Here is a 15,903-nt window from a genome sequence, read left to right on the forward strand (position 1 = left end):
GATGTATATTTTTATTCCCAATCATGTCAAATTCATAGAGAGAGAGAGAGAGAGAGAGAGAGAGAGAGAGAGAGAGAGAGAGAGAGAGAGAGAGGACTGGGGAAGTGGGGAAGTGCCTGCAGGTCAAGGAGACACCGGATTAACACAAGAGGGCGTGGCAAGAGCAGATGTGACAACCACAGGAGGGGGCATCTAGCTGGGTCCAGGGTCAGGCAGAAGGTCCTACACAGGGGGTCCAAAAAGGCATCAGTACAGGCAGGGAAAAGACTAGTAACGTCGTCCGGGAGATTAGGCAATAGTTCGATAACAGGAAACCCGATAGGCTAAAGTACAGGCAGGGACTAGGCAAAAGGCATTGTTAGTGAGGTAGGCAAAAAACTATCATACAAGGGAGGAGTAAATTACAGGAAAAACAGAGCTTCGAAAAGACATGTGTCACAAAAAAAAACTCACAATTATGGGGTGCATAGAACTGAACTAAATATGAGTGATAATGACATACAGGTGTGTGAACAGGCGATCAGAATTCAGGTGATTGGGATCTGGAGAGTGTGCTGCGTTCAGGGGATCTACATGTTTGAGAGTGTGAGCTGGGGTGTTGTGCATAGATTGATTAGGGGGGGGGGGGGGGGAAATAACAATGCAACACATTTAAGAATAGGGCTGTAACGTAAGAAAATGTTGAAAAGATCAAGAGGTCTGAATAATTTCCGAATGCACTTTCTGTTTTACTGCTTAGAAATGAAGACACCTTATGTATCTAATCCCCCCATTTGAAGAATTTCTAAGAATTTGAACAACTTCGGAAATCTTTCCTCTCCGTGGCGTTGAGGTGGTGGGAGAAGAAGGTACAGGGATGCAGCTTAATGTCCCGGGCAGAACGTTGGGACAGAACCCCCACTCCTACATCCGAAGCATTGGCCTCCACCACGAACTGACGGGAAGGGTCCGAATGAACCAGGATCGGAGCCGTCGTGAAGAAGTTTTTAAGGTCCCGGAACACTCGGTCAGTTGCCATGGATCATGTGAACGGAACCTTGGCAGAGGTGAGGGCAGACAGGGGGAGGCCAGGGTGCTGTTACCTCGGATAAAGCGACATTAAATGTTGGCGACTTCAGGATGTGTTGCAGCTGCACTCTGGACGTAGGCTGAGGCCATTCCACCATCGCTTTCACCTTCTCTGGGTCCATCTGGACACTCCCAACAGAGATGATGTAGCCCAGTAAAGGAATAGTGGAGCAATGGAACTCACTTTTCCTCCTTGACAAACAACTAGTCCTCCAGAAGGCATTGGACACAGAGCACGTGTTCCTCGGGGGAGCAGGAGAAGACGAGAATATCATCAATGTAGACAAAGATGAAGCGGTTCAGCATGTCGCAAAGAAAATTGTTCACCAGAGCCTGGAACACAGCAGGGGAGTTGGCGAGGCCAAATGGCATGACAAGATATTCGTAGTGGCCGCTGGCTGTGTTGAAGGCGCTCTTCCATTCGTCCCCCTCATATCCGCAGCAGACCGCAGGGTCTGGTCCTTGATGATAAAAGGATGGCACCGACAGAAAGTTGCCTCGCTTCTGGTCCTGAGAAAACTATGCAGTTATTTGTTTTTTAATGTGTTGTGTCTTACATTGTTAGCCCAGATAATCTCAAGTGTTATTACATACAGCCGGGAAGAACGATTGGATATAAAAGCGATGTTAATTTACCATCATTATGACAAGGAATACGTCTTTCCTGAAACAGATACTTTGTTCGGACCTCCCCCCTGGACATGCGATCTTATCCCAGAGGCCGAAGCAAAACAACGTGGTCGCTGCAAATTTGGCTAGTCATCTAAAACACTCAAACTTTATAGATGCACAATCATGAGCATCCTGTTGGGCTGCATCACCGCCTGCAACGGCAACTGCACTGCCCTCAACCGTAAGGCTCTCCAGAGGGTAGTGTGGTCTGCACAATGCATCACCTGGGGCAAACAACCTGCCCTCCAGGAAATCTACAGCACCTGATGTCACAGGAAGGCCAAAAAGATAATCAAGGACAACAGCCACCCGAGCCACTGCCTGTTCACCCCACTATCATCCAGAAGGCAAGGTCAGTACAGGTGCATCAAAGCTGGGATTGAAAAACTGAAAAACAGCTTCTATCTCAAGGCCATCAGACTGTTAAACAGCCATCACTAAGGTATCACTAGTCACTTTAAATAACGCTACTTCAAAAATGTTAACATATACATATGAGATGAGTTGTGTAGGATAGACAGTATTCTATACCATCTACTGCATCTTGCCTATGCCGCACAGCCATCGCTCATCCATATATTTATATGTACATACTCGTATTAATCCCTTTACATTTGTGTGTATCAGGTAGTTGTTCATTTGTTAGATTACTTGTTTTATATTACTGCATAGTCAGAACTAAAAACACAAGCATTTCACTACACTTGCAATAACATCTGCTAACCATAGGTGTGTGACCAATAAAATATAATTTTATCTGATTTCTAATGAGTGACTGCAATCCACACTTTGGTTTTGGTAGTCACTGCCAACAAACACGAATGTTAGCAGACAAGCACATTACTTCCTTCAGCACACTACGAAACGCCTGATTTGGTAGGCGTTTCGTAGATCCAGCTTGGAGAAGATAGTGGCCCCCTGGAGCAGCTCGAAGGCTGAGGAAACGGATAACGGTTTGTCGGTTCTTCAGTTGTCCCCAGTAGTCAATGCACTTCTGCAGGGTCTTTTCCTTATTCTACACAAATAATAACCCTGCGCCAGTGGGAGAGGTGGAGGGACGGTTAAATCCTGTAGCTAGGGAGTCCCCAATCTAGTCCTCAATAGCCTTGGTCTCTGGTCCCGACAGCGAGTACAGACGTCCCCGGGGCGGCGTGGTGCCAGGGAGAACATCAATCCCTCAGTCATAGGGGCGGTGCGGCGGAAGGGAAGTGGCCCGGGCCTCGCTGAACACCTCTCGGGAAGATTCTGGTACTCCGCGGGAATGGCGGAGAGTTCTGGAGCCACCTCCAATGGCCGCGGAAAATGTCCCGGGGCAGGTTGCCCGAACTTCAGACAATGGGCATGGCAGAACAGACTCCAGCCCATGATAGCACCCGTAGAACAGTTGATGAGTGGAATGTGTCGCTGGAGTCAGGAGAATCCCAACACCATGGGAATCTGGAAGGACTTGATGAGCGGGAACTGAATGGTCTCACTGTGATTCCCTGACACACGTAGGTTGATCGGAGTGGTGTTATTGGTGACCCAACCTATAGAGCGCACGTCCAGCACTCTAACATCCATGGGAATGCAGAGGGGCTGAGTGGGGATGTTTAGCTCGGAAGCCAGTGTGGCGTCCAGAAAGCTCTCATCGGCCCCTGAGTCAATGAGAACCCAGAGAGATTTGGACTGGTTCCCCCACAGCAGAATGACATGGAAAGGGGTGTGAGTAAGGGAAGCAGAAAAGTTCTCCATATGGTCCACTAGAGTACTCGCTCCCTGGAGAGCCTGGTCCTGTACCGGGCACTATAATACAAAATGACCAAAAGTCCCACAATTCAGACAGCTCCTTGTGCTGATCCTGTGTTGCCGTTCTGCTGGCGACAGCCCAGCTCTGCCTAGTTGCATGTGGTCGGGAAACAGTGCCACTGCCCTTTTCGGTAACTCTTGTGGAAGGTCAGGAATCGTTGGGTGCTCTCGTCCACGGGACCGTCGGGGACTTCCAGGATGGCTCGAAGGCGAGGTGGAATCTCTGGACGAGTAAGTGACATCGAATTCCCTGCTCATTTGTCATTCCAGCAATCGCCCATCGATTTGGATGGTCAAAGCGATGAGGCAGCCAAGATCCGTGGGTAACTCCCGAGCCACAAGCTCGTCCTCAACCTCCTCCGAGACGCCGTGCAGGAACATGTCGAATAATGCTTCTGTGCTCCACGCACTCTCCGTTGCCAAAGTGCGGAAATCCAGCGCATAGTCGGTAACAGTGCAGACGTCCTGCTGGAGCTGGATTAGCCTCGGGGCAGCTTTTCTCCTGGAGAAAAGTGCATCGAAAACCTTCCTCACCTCTCCTCTCCTCACGCATATAGCGGGCTGCTGTTCCGATACGGCGGTAGCCCAGGTGAGAGCACTTCCAGACATCAACATGATGAGGTAGGCTATTTTGGAGCGATCCGAGGGGAAGGAGGAGGGATGAAGCCTGCTAAAAAAACGCTGACAGGTGCTCGGCTCTCCATTAAAAAGTTTCGGGGGAGATAACCGGGGATCCAAGTAAGTTGGAATGGCTGGTGGGGCGGCGCTGCTAACCGCCGAGTTACTGGAGGACAGTGGGTTTGCCACAGTGGCAGGCTGCCCCCCAGACAACCAGTGGAATTGTTCCTGTATCATGTCCAACGCCCGTTCATGGCGCTCAGCCAACGTTTGATCCCCCTCCATCAGCCCACGAAGCAATTCCTCATGCCTACCAATGGAGGCTCCTTGAGAGGAGATGTCATTGCACAGCTGGTCCGGGTCTGCTGGGTCCGTCAGGGCAAATTCCTACTATCAGATATGAAGGTAAGACCCAGATTCAGACCACGTTGGATTACCAATAGTTTAAAAATCCCAAAGGGGCAGGCAAACAGACAGGTTAAGGCAGGCAGGGGTCAATAGTTAATTGAAGTGGAGGAAAGGTACAGGACGGCAGGCAGGCTCAGGAAAGCAGGCTCAAAGACAGGACATGCAAGGGTCAAAACCAGGAGGGTGAGAAAAAGAGAGACGGGAAAAGCAGGAGCTGAGACAAACCGCTGGTTGGTTTGAACAAACAAGACGAACTGGCACAGACAGAGAGGAAACACAGATATAAATACACAGGGGATAATGAGGAAGAAGGGCGACACCCAGAGGGGGGTGGACACAATCACAAAGACAGGTGAAACAGATCAGGGTGTGACACAAACAGGAAACATGTCAGTATAGAGACAAAGTGGAATCGCAATTCAAGCGGCTCAGACACAGGATTTATTAATGATTCAGTTCAGATCAACATTTTTATAGTCTATGGAATGTTCCTATGTAATGTCACTATTTTGATTGCATTTGCTATTAGCATGTACACCATAAACTTATGCTATCTCATCAACTTCCCTACTGTCAACTTTTCTACACACTTACCAGCTGACTTGTGGCGTGCCATCATGTGTCCTGAGGTTGTGGATTATGGTCCAAACTGAGCTCTGACATCGCCCAAAACATTTAGTTTTACACAGTTTCCAAGTAAAATAGCCTTTGAGTGACCAAAACATCACCCATGATATATTTTCCCCATTAAAATGCTCAGTTGAGTAAATGTACCTTTTCTCTCATCTCTAACGATTAGTAAGGCTGAAGGACAGGCTAGGTGGGCACAGAAACATCCAATCCTGTCATACATTACATCATGCTTTCACAAATGATTTGTTAATCCAACCATTTGTTCATTTGTGTGTTCACTTGTGTATGTTTTGTTGGTGGTTGTGATGATGTGTGCAGAGAGACTCCAGGGAGGGGAGTTTCTGTCAGTAACTCAGGGATAAATAGAGAAGCAGAGCTCAGAGTTAGTCAAAAGGCGGACCTGACAAGGTCACACACAGAACCAAGCAGGAGCAGCAGGACCTCAGCATTTTTACATTGTATTACAAATGGAGAAACATGAAGATGTTCAATACTGTTTTCAAGACGGAAACTCTTCTTGCAGAAAGGCTTTGCTCTCGACATCTATCTACATAACACTGTACATCTTCTTCTCATTGATTTCAGCAGTTACAGTATTTTTGAACCTACTGGTGATCATCTCCATCTCTTACTTCAGGCAGCTCCATACTACAACCAACCTTCTCATCCTCTCTCTGGCTGCATCAGATCTCCTGGTTGGACTGATTGTGATACCAGCAATGACTGTAGCAACAATGGAATCATGCTGGGATTTTGGGGAATATTTCTGTGTGTTTCAGATCTACATTGCTTCTTTATGTACTTCTTTATCTCTGGGCAATTTGGTCTTGATATCTATTGACCGCTATGTTGCTGTGTGTGATCCCTTATTGTACCACTCTAAAATAACAACTACAAGAATCACGTGTTGTATATCCATCACCTGGTGTTGTTGTATCATATACCGTGCTGCTAATATACAACATTTTGTAAATGTACAGGTACCAAGTAGGTGTTTGAAAGAATGTACTACTTTTGAAGGGTCAATCTGGGTTAATTTCACTGATCTTGTTATTACAATGGTTGTCCCGTGCTCTGTTATTATAACACTTTACATGAAAATCTTTGTGGTGGCCAGATCACAGGCCAGAAAGGTATTTTCAAAAGAGGCTGCCAGAGTGTCTGGTGTTAAAACTGTACAGGCAAATAAGTCTGAGAGAAAAGCAGCAAAAACTCTTTCTATTGTTGTTTTCAACTATCTCATTTGTTGGATTCCATCTCTATTTGTTTTCTTTTTCTTTTCTGTTTTAATTGATAATTTATTATCATATTTCATCTGTTTTCTGGCATTTGTTAATTCCTTAATTAATCCAATCATTTATGCTTTCCTTTATCCATGGTTTAAAGTGACAGTTAAACTTATTTTATCTCTGAATTTAAGGCGTTCATTGGTCAAACATAAGTTTGATATCGTTTTGTTATACAATTGTTGTAAGTATCTCATTCATGTAACAATACACTGACATGACTTAGCTCAGTGTTTAGGTACATGTAGTGTTTATACTGAATGATTTGACTGGATTGAATTGGAATGACTTGGCGAAGGCATAAGAAGGGTTAAGCTTGTTTTATAAATTACTTTGTAGTCATTTTTTGTTGTATGCTCCAAATAACAAAGTATGTGGTTGTTCCATGTTAATGTTATTTAATGATAAACAGCATGTAACTATTCTAAAAGTATATTTTGAGAACGTCATGAGTCATTATGTACTGTATGTTTAACATCTCCCTCTAGTGGCTCAATTGGAACACAACGCCTTCAACAAGTGTAGTAAAATGTAAATAGACAATATGCATGATATCATGATATCATCCAAGTATAATTCAATGGTGTATTGTGTTAGTAGTTGATGGTCAAATTTAACAATATGCAAATATGGGTAACACTTTATAATGTTCGTAATAATCTACTTGTAAGGAATTTACAGTTTGTTCACCATTTATTAATCATTACTCCCAAATGTGTTAAATGTTAGTCAGGAAGTTATTCTCAAATGTATAAATTACTAGTCTATGCATTAATGATTAATCAAAACATTGCAGGAGACCACAGCAGACACTTTAACATCAACATACTGGGTATGAACACTACCACTACTCTCACTACCACTAATCTTACAACCACTACATCACTTCTGCCAGGTCAGGGGTCACGCAAGAGCAGCTCTCAGATGCTGTGGAGTCAGAATGAATATATAGATTGGTAACACTTTGTAATGAAGAACGTGTAATGGATTAGTAAATAGTTTATTCATCATTCATGTATTATTACTCCCACATTTGTTTTAGTTAGCTGGTTATTCACACATTTATTAACAACTTTTATAGTCTGTAATAATGATACATTAGATCATTCATAAGATGTTTAATTAATTAATTTATAAACTATTTACTAAAGCATTAATGATTAAGCACAACAGTGCAGGAGACCACATCAGACAGCTCAACTTCAACATTCTGGTTATGAACAGTACCACTACTCTCACTACCACGACTCTCATTACATCACTGCTGGCAGGTCAGGGGTCACACCAGAACAACTCTCTCAGATGTTGTGGCGTCAGAATGAATATAGAGATGGGTAACACTTTGTAATAATCAATGTATAATGTTTATTTTGACTCCACATCATTAATGTCTCATTACTCCCACATTAGTTTTAGAAAGGTAGATATTCATACATTGATAAACTTTTATAGTATGTTATAATGATTTATATGATGTCTCATCAGATGTTTAATAAATGAACGCATAAACCATTACTTGATCATTAGTAAAGTAGTTTTCAGTCCCTAATCTAAAGGGAGGACTATTCATACTTTCTTAAAACTTTATAAATGTTTTGAACAGTGACCAGTGTAATTTATCACAAGAAGATGGACATGCTATTGGTAGATATTCTAGCAGTTCTTGATGCTCCTTAAGTTCTCAAAATGACCTAGAACATATCAATGGACATAGAGGATGTTAAAGGAAAGATATTGAAAAAACAAAAACAAAACAGTCACACTGTTGTAGTAGTGTGCTGTAGGAAATAATGTGTTTGTCTGAAAATGATAACATTCTTGTTTGTTGGCAGTGACCACCAAAACCAAAGTGTGGATTTCAGTCACTCTTTAGAAATCAAATCACATATCATTTGTCACAAACATGTGTTTAGCATATGTTTTTGTGGTTGTAGCGAAATGCTTGTGCATCTAGTTCTGACAGTGCAGCAACATCTAACAAGTAATATCTAACAATTTCACAACAAATACCTAATACACACAAATATAAGTAAAAGACTGGAATTAAGAATATACTGTATGAATATATGGATGAGCAATGTCAGTGACAGAGACTAAGAGCAATTCATAGACTGCTTACAGGGTAATGGAACCAATATCTAAATATATATCTTAACTGAACATTACGTTTAAAGGGTTTTTACCTGTAATGCACTACAAAATCAAATTAGAATCACATTTTACACATTTTCACATACACATGTTTAGCAGATGTCATTGCGGGTTTAGTGAAGTACTTTTCTTCCTAGCAGCGCAGTAGTATCTAACAATTCACAACAATACACACACATCTAACAGTAAAAGAAGGGAATTAAGAAATATATAAATATTAGGACAAGTCATGTCTGAGTGGTATTGACAAAAAATACAGTAGAATACAAATACATATGAGATGAGTAAAGCAGTATGTAAACATTAAAGTGACCAGTGTTCCATTATTAAAGTGACCAGTGTTGCATTATTAAAGTGACCAGGGATTCCATGTCTATGTACATAGGGCAGCATACTCTAAGGTGTAGGGTTGAATAACATGGTGATAGTCGGCTAGTGATGGTTAATTAACAGTCTGATGGCTTTGAGATAGAAGCTGTTTTTCGTTCTCTCGGTCCCAGACTTGGTGCACCTGTACTGACCTCGCCTTCTGGATGGTAGTGGGGTGAACAGGCCGTGGCTCTGGTGGTTGATGTCCTTGATGATCTTTTTGGCCTTCCTGTGACATCGGGTACTGTAGGTGTCCTGGAGGGCAGGCAGGGTGCCCCCGGTGATGCGTTGGACAGACCGCACCACCCTCTGTAGAGCCCTAAGTATTCAGACCCTTTACTCTGTACCTTGTTGAAGCATCTTAGCCAGCTAATACAGGGTATGATGCTACAAGCTTGGCACACCTGTATTTTGGGATTTTCTACCATTCTTCTCTGCAGATCCTCTCAAGCTCTGTCAGATTGGATGGGGAGCATCGCTGCACAGCTATTTTCAGGTCTCTCCACAGAAGTTCGGTCAGGTTCTAGTCCGGGCTCTTCCTGGGCCATTTAAGCACATTCAGAAACTTGTCCCCAAGCCACTCCTGCATTGTCTTGGCTGTGTGCTTAGGGTCATTGATCTGTTGGAAGGTGAACCTTTGACCCCGTCTGAGGTCCTGAGTGCTCTGGAACAGGTTTTCATCAAGAATTTCTCTTTACTTTGCTCTGTTCATCTTTCCCTTTATCCTGACTAGTCTCTCAGTCGCTTCCACTGAAAAACATCCCGAAAGCATGATGTTGCCACCACTATGCTTCACCGTAGGGATGGTGTCAGGTTTCCTCCCAACGCAACACTTGGCATTCAGGCCAAAGAGTTCATTTTTGGTTTCCTTTAGGTGCCATTTGGCAAACTCCAAGGCCGCTATGTGCCTTTTACAGTGGTGTGGCTTCAGTCTGGCCACTCTACAATTGTTGGAGTGCTGCAGAGATGTTTGTCCTTCTGGAAGGGTCTCCCATCTCCACAGAGGAACTCTTGAGCTCTCTCAGAGTGACCATCAGGTACTTGGTCACCTCCATAACCAAGGCCCTTCTACCCGATTGCTCAGTTTGTCCGGGCAGTCAGCTCTAGCCAGTTCAGCTTTTGTGGTTCTCGACATTTAAGAATTTAAGAATGTGTTCTTGGGGGCCTTCAATGCTGAAGAAAAGTTTTGGTACCCTTCCACAGATCTGTGCCTCGACACATTCCTGTCTCGGAGCTCTACAGACAATTCCTTTGACTTCATTGGCTTGGATTCTGCTCTGGCATGCACTGTCAACTGCGGGGCCTTATATAGACAGGTGTGTGCCTTTCCAATAAGTAATTTTATTTAACTAGGTAAGTCAGTTAAGAACAAATTATTTTTTACAATGTCAGCCTACACCAGCAAAAGCCAGAGGATACTGGGGCAATTGTGTGCCGTCCAATTGGACTTCCAATAACAACCAGTTGTGATATAGCTGGATTTGAACCAGGGGGTCTGTGGTGACACGTCTAGCACTGAGATGCGGTGCCTTAGACCGCTCATCCACTCGGCAGCCCAAATCACATCCAATCAATTGAATCTACCACAGGTGGACTCCAATCAAGTTGTAGAAACATCTCCAGGATGATCAATGGAAACAGGATGCTATTTAGCTCAATTTCGTGTTGCATAACAACGGGTCTGAATACTTATGTAAATAAGGTATTTCTGTTTTTATTTTTAATACATTTGCAAACATTTCTAAAAAACATTTTTGGGGGTTTTGTGTGGAGATTGAAGAGATAAAAAATTATTTAATACATTTTAGAATAAGGCAGTAATGTAACAAACTGTGTAAAAAGCCAGGGGTTCTGAATAATTTATGAATGCACTGTGTGCATGAAAATACCCTCAAATAAAATCTGACATTCTATAAGGTCGCCTCATATTAAATAAACTCTCATATCCAAAGTGCTGGAGTAAAGCACATTTGATATGGACACTGCAGAGTGAAATAGAGGACAGGGATTATGTCAGTATTTGCAGTAGCCAGAGGAAGTCAGTAGAATTCACAATCTGTGACAGAGGGAAAACTTAATTGATTCTGTACTGAACAAAATATAAATGCAATATTTTACTGATTTACAGTCATATAAGGAAATCAGTCAATTGAAATAAATGTGTCAGGCTCTAATCTGTGAATTTCACATGATTGGGAATACAGATATGCATCTGTTGGTCACAGATATACTGTATATAAAAAAGTATCGGGACACCCCTTCAAATTAGTTGCTGACAGGTGTATCAAATCGAGCCCACCGCCTTGCAATCTCCATAGACAAACATTTGCAGTAGAATGGTCTTACTGTAGAACTAAGTGACTATCAACGTGGCACCTTCATAGGATGCCACCTTTCCAACAAGTGGGTTCGTCAAGTTTCTGCTCTGCAAGTTTCTGCTCTGCAAATCATGATTTATTCTGATAGTGTTGTCATTTTTGTGTGAAAGATTATTTTACAAGTGCTTTGGAGATGATTGATTTAACTAAACGAAAAGGAGAATTACATGTCTTAGTATTTTTTGTTTAAATCAAATAAAATATCAGATCAGAAAAGGAAAACCCTTGACTTGGAGAACGCATACGTCTGTGATTGTTCCGTGTTATTTAATTATTAATAGTAAGAATTCTAAAAGTACATTTTGAGGACGTCATGAGTCTTTCTATATGTTGTTAAACATCTCCCTCTAGTGGCTCAATTGAGGCACAACGTCTTCAACAAGTGTAGTTCAGTTGAAATGTACAATGCTGCATGATATCAGATAACGTCCAAGTCTATCTCAATGGTGTATTGTGTAAGTAGTTAAGGGGTTGCAACCTATAACCATACATCTTCAAGTTGAGGTAGACTTTGTCTCAGTTACATCATGGGGACAAATACTATTTGTCAGACATCAGAACAATCACACTGTAATCTGACCCAATTATCCCTTGATGTTGTTTTCCTTTTCTGTGGTGTTGTTTTCTCAGAAGAAAATGTGACTGAGAAATGTGATTTCCAGTTCAGTTGTATGAATACATGATCTCAAAAGCACCTCAAGTAATTAGGGTCAGTTCACAATTTCTCAATCACAATTATCCAAAATAATGTGTACGACCACAAACAACAATAACTGTAGCGACCCTAAAAATGTGGATATCGACTTTGCCACTTCAGGATGCTTGTGTGTGCATACTACATCATGTAGGGCTACGGGCCAGAAGGTTGAGGGTTCGCCGACCACTAAGAACCTGCTCACTCTCCCTGTCTGTATCATGAGGCCTACACTACGTTCAGAGTTGGCTCCAGACAATGATCAGCTAGGAGGATATCAGATTTCCAACATTTTCCAGAAACAGGTTTCTCTGCCAATGCAACCCACAACCAATAAACAAAGCATTCCGACTTCAGGTGTTTCAATACCATGACAACCGTGACAAATTAAAAGACTATGCTCTTGCTCCACAAATGCTCTCGCCTGGTATAATCAGGGTCATCCTTGACATCAGACAAGGGAATCAGATGGGCCACCAGTCTGAGGTAGGGTTTGATGTTGGCCCAGAAGTGATCAGCCAGAATTTGGCTATTGCACCAGCACTGTCGACCACTGACATCACTGTCAGCATAGATGGTTTGGGGCAGAGAGCAGTCACTTATCCCCATGAGGAGCAAGTTGGGAGTGACTGAGTCTGGTCAGGCAGGAGGATGATGAAGGGGACTGGTACTGCTGCCCCATGGAGTACCAAGGGCAGTTGAAGGAAGGAGGAAGGTTTTGCCATCTATCGTAACACTATGAGGATCTGACCCCCATTCGCTGGAGGATAAGGTGCAGTTGGCTTGTAAACTCTGTAATTGACCCTCAAGGTTAGTTCCTCTTCTCTCTGGACAGTCCGATGTGTGTAGCCGAGGGTGTCTGGCTAACAGCTCAGGTCCAGAGTTGGTTCTTGTGGATGGTGGTCTGGGAGAGCCATAGCTCACTGCTCTTTGAACTCCCTTCTGGAGGAAGGTGTTCCACAGAGGTAATGTTACTGGCCCATTCAACCCCCCTGGCCAAGAGGCAGCTTTGCAGCCTGTCCACCAACAACTTTGCTTCGGTCCCCATGGGTAGACTTTGGAGACCATTGTCAACATAGGAGGTGTGCTCGACTGACTCCTTAACATCCGTGTTGCCATCATGGTGGTGCTGAGAATGTTTCTGGAGGGCATATATGGCACAGCAGGGCCTACACATTGTTACGAATGGTAAGACCTGCCAGTCATAGGTGCTCAGCACTGATTTTCAGTCTAAATTAAGATCCACAACATTTATTCCACGGGACAGAACTACGTCCAGAGTGTGACTATGGCAGTGAGTAGTTCCGGAGACATGTTGGACAAAACCCACTGAGTCGATGATGACTCCGAAAGACTTTTGGAGTTGGTCTGGGGATTTTTCCATGTGAACATTAAAGTCACCCAAAATTAGAATATTATCTGCCATGACTACAAGGTCCGATATGAATTCAGGGAACTCAGCGAGGAACGCTATATATGTAAACAGTAGCTATAAAAAGTGATAGAGTAGGCTGCATAGAGTTCATGACTAGAAGATCAAAAGATGAAAAGTTTTATTTTTTTGTAAATTTAAATTTACCATCATAAATGTTAGCAACACCTCCGCTCTTGCGGGACACGCTAGGGATATGGTCACTAGTGTAACCAGGAGGTAAGGCCTCATTTAACACAGTAAATTTGTCAGGCTTAAGCCATGTTTTAGTCAGGCCAATCACATCAATATTATGATCAGTGATAAGTTATTTGACTATAACTGCCTTGGAAGTGAGGGATCGAACATAAAGTTGCCCTATTTTGAGATGTGAGGTATCACAATCTCTTTCAATAATGGCAGGAATGGAGGAGGTCTTTATTCCAGAGAGATTGTGAAGGCGAACACCGCCATGTTTAGTTTTGACCAACCTATGTCGAGGCACAGACACGGTCTAAATGGGGATAGCTGAGCTGACTACACTGACTGTGCTTGTGGCAGACTCCACTAAGCTGGCAGGCTGGCTAACAGCCTGCTGCCTGGCCTGCACCCTATCTCATTGTGGAGCTAGGGGAGTTAGAGCCCAGTCTATGTTCATAGATAAGATGAGAGCACCCCTCCAGCTAGGATGGAGTCCATCACTCCTCAACAGGCCAGGCTTGTTCCTGTTTGTGGATGAGTCCCAGAAAGAGGGCCAATTATCTACAAATTCTATATTTTGGGAGGGGCAGAAAACTGTTTTCAACCAGCGATTGAGTTGTGAGACTGCTGTAGATGTTACGATCTTCTTCATCTGAGGAACAGGAATATGAAAGATCGAACCAAAGTGCAGTGTGGTACGTGTCCATGTTAAATTTATTACAACTGAACACTGAATCCAAAATAACAAAAGTGAAACAACGAAAATCGAAACAATCCTTTCAGTTGACACAACACAAGACAGGAAACAACTACCCACAAACACAGTTGGGAACAGGCTACCTAAGTATGGTTCTCAATCAGAGACAATGATAGACAGCTGCCTCTGATTGAGAACCATACCAGGCCAAACACAGAAATACAAAACACAGAACAAAACATAGAATGCCCACCCCAACTCACGCCCTGACCAAACCAAAATAGAGTACTAAAAAAGGAACCTAGGTCAGGACGTGACAGTAGAGCTCACTCCCCCTAACTGGGAGGGGGCCAGAGACAGTTACACGATGCCGACACATCTTTCTAGCTGATTTACACGCTGAAGCTCTGTGACCTTGGTGACCTCTGACTGTTTCATCCTAACATCGTTGGTGCCGATAACAATATCCCTATACTCTCTACACTCGCCAGTTTTAGCTGTAGCCAGCACCATCTTCAGATTAGCCTTAATGTCGGTAGCCCTGCCCCTGGTAAACAGTGTATGATTGCTGGATGTGGATATGTTGGATAAAAAAAAAAAAACATTGACTCAACCAGTGTTGGCCCAGTGGGTGTAAAACTCTGCAGTAAAACTGTTTTTCAACCTCTTCACTCCAGAATTTTGTATATGAATTGTATATTACACCTTCACTTGTAGTGAAGGTGTAATATACAATACGATACATTGTACTCCAAGATGGCGTAGCAGTAGGACGTATTGTCGTGTCGTGTCCCTTGTATATATCGTTTGTTTTCGTTTTTTTCTTCACATATCTTTAAAACTTTTTTGCTGAACCTCAACTTCTTCTAAATACTCTCCTGCAACCCGCCTCACCCAACGTAGCTATTTTTCCTAAAGTATTTATATTTACTTCGGACCTGGAACCCCTCAACTGAAGCTAGCCAACGAACTACCAGCTTCAGCAAAACATTGCTAGCGGTCTTCAGCTAACCGGTCATCAGCTAACCTTTAGCTCGGAAAGCTCTCGCCAGTTCGAACAACGCGACTCTAACCAGAGCATAACGGACCTATTTATTATTTTATTTTATTTTTCATCCCCGGATTCCCATCGCAAACAGAACATTTTGAGCTCCTGGGCTACAATATCCAGACCCACGACCGGTCCATCGATGTCACTGCATGAAGAGAAATAAACAGATACCCCCATCGCGACGTCCCCAAAGGCTAACTCTCTAGCCCTTGCTATTCTCCTTGCTTGCAAATTCGGCCTGCTAACTGCTAGCTTGTTTAGCCCGGTCCGCTAACTGCTACCGTGTTTAGCACCGTCTACTAACTGTTAGCTTGTTAGCACAGGCCTGCTAACCGTCTGAATCGCCGCGTCCCAAACACTCACTGAACCCATATTTACTTTCTATCCCTTTTCGATTTTTAATTTGTTTATACCTTCCGGTAACCTGCCTCACCCAATGTGATACGGAACCGCTATTATCTTTACATTTTTAGAACAC

This window comes from Oncorhynchus mykiss, chromosome 22, assembly GCF_013265735.2.
Source record: "Oncorhynchus mykiss isolate Arlee chromosome 22, USDA_OmykA_1.1, whole genome shotgun sequence".
NCBI lineage: Eukaryota > Metazoa > Chordata > Actinopteri > Salmoniformes > Salmonidae > Oncorhynchus > Oncorhynchus mykiss.